Source organism: Propithecus coquereli, unplaced genomic scaffold, assembly GCF_000956105.1.
Source record: "Propithecus coquereli isolate 6110/MARCELLA unplaced genomic scaffold, Pcoq_1.0 Scaffold585, whole genome shotgun sequence".
NCBI lineage: Eukaryota > Metazoa > Chordata > Mammalia > Primates > Indriidae > Propithecus > Propithecus coquereli.
Genome location: NW_012151785.1, coordinates 165644 through 167611, shown reverse-complemented (window position 1 = coordinate 167611; position 1968 = coordinate 165644).

Sequence of the window (1968 nt, the reverse complement as noted above, 5' to 3'; positions counted from 1 at the left end):
ACCGCGCCCAGCCCATAAGTTTATTTTTTTAAAGCAGTTTTAGGTCTGCAGTAAAATTGGGAGGAAGGTACAGAGATTTTCCACAGGCTTCCAGCCCCCACGCACCCACGGCCTCCCCATTGTTGACATGCCCACCAGAGTGGTGTACTCGGTACAATCCACGAACTTACACTGACATGTGATCATCATTCAGAGTCCATGATTTAGGACTCACTGTTGGTGTTGAACATTCTGTCGGTTTGGGCAAATGTGTCGTGACCTCATCCACCGTTACGGCATCACGCAGAGTAGTTTCACTGCCCTGCAAACCCTCTGTGCTCTGCCTGTTCGTCCGTCGCCCTGCCCCAACCCCTGACAACCTTTGTCCTCTCTCCATAGCTTTGCCTTTTCCAGAACATCATGTCTTTGGGATCATACAGTATGCAGCCTTTTCAGATTGGCTTCTTTTACTTACTAATATGCACTTAAGGTTCTTCCATGGCTTTTCATGGCTCGATAGCTCATTTCTTTTTGGCACTGCATGTTACATTGTCGGGATGTACCACAGTTCATCACTTGCCTACTGAAGTGAGAATACCTATGCCCGAGATTCTACAATTAACATTTTGCTCAATGTGCTTTACTGCAAATCCATTCATACTGTCTATTCATCACTCTGTTCATCCATCCGCTTTTGTTTTTATGCATTTCAGGGTAAATTGCAGCCATAAATATACTTCACCCCAACTATTTCAGTCTGCATATCATTAACTAGAATTCAGTATTCGTTTATGATTTTTTGTTATTTTTAGGAAATATTTACCTACAGTGAAGTGCATAAATATTAAGGGTACCATTTGATGAATTTTGACAAATGTACCTATGCAACCCAACACCCTGTCGAAACGCAGAACATCATCTCAATCCTGAAAGTGTCTCGATTCCCCTTCTCCAGTCACCCTGTCCCTATCCCTTCAAAAGCAAACAGCTGTTCTGATCTTTTTTCCATCAGAGATTGGTTTTAGGCTGTCCCAGAACTTAATTTTATACTCTTTTGTGTAAGGGTTCTTTCAGTCAGCATAATGTTTTTGAGATTCACCCATGCCATTCTGTCAGTTAGCTTGTTCCTTTTTATTTTTGAATAATATTCCATTGCATGACTATGCTTCTCTTCATCCGTTTGCTTATCACTGGATATTTGAACTGTTTCCAGTTGTGGGCTATTATGAATAAAATTGCTAAGAATATGTTTGTACAGATATTTTGTGGATATATATTTTCCTTTCTCTTGGGTAAATAAATACGTAGGAATGGAATGCTGGTTCAGAGGAGGCAAGGATATGTTTAGTTTTATAAGAAACTGCCAGATGTTTTTCCAAAGCAGGAGTACCATTTTACATTCCCAACAACGATGTATGAGGTTCCAGGTACTTCACATCCTTGCCAACATTTGGTGTTGTCAGTCATTTTGATTTTAGGCATTCTCACAGACGCGGAGTTGTATGCCATTGTGGATTTAATTTGCATTTTCCTAATGACTGATGATGTTGAGCATCTTTCCATGTGCTTATTTGCCGTTCACAAATCTTATCTGTCTCTTTATATCAGGGGCCGGAAAACTCCAGACTACTGACCAAATATAGCTCATATTGTTTTTTGTAAGGCTCTTGAGCGAGGAATGTGTTTTATATTTTTAAAGGGTTGTTTTAGAAAAAATGCAACAGATTGTTTGTGGCCTGCAAAACCTAAAATATCTTACAGAAAACAATTCTGATTCTACTATGTATTTATAATGTTTATCTTGTATATAGCATATTGTTGAGTATTGATTTTTTTTTAGTTCCATTCCGATAATCTCTTCCTTTCAGTTAGAGCTTTTAGTCCATTAACATTTGATATAACTATCGTTAAAGGTTGAATCTTTTGTCTGCCATTTTATTATTTGCTGTTTTTATTGTTTTTCTGTTTCTCTTTTCCTGCCTTTTCATT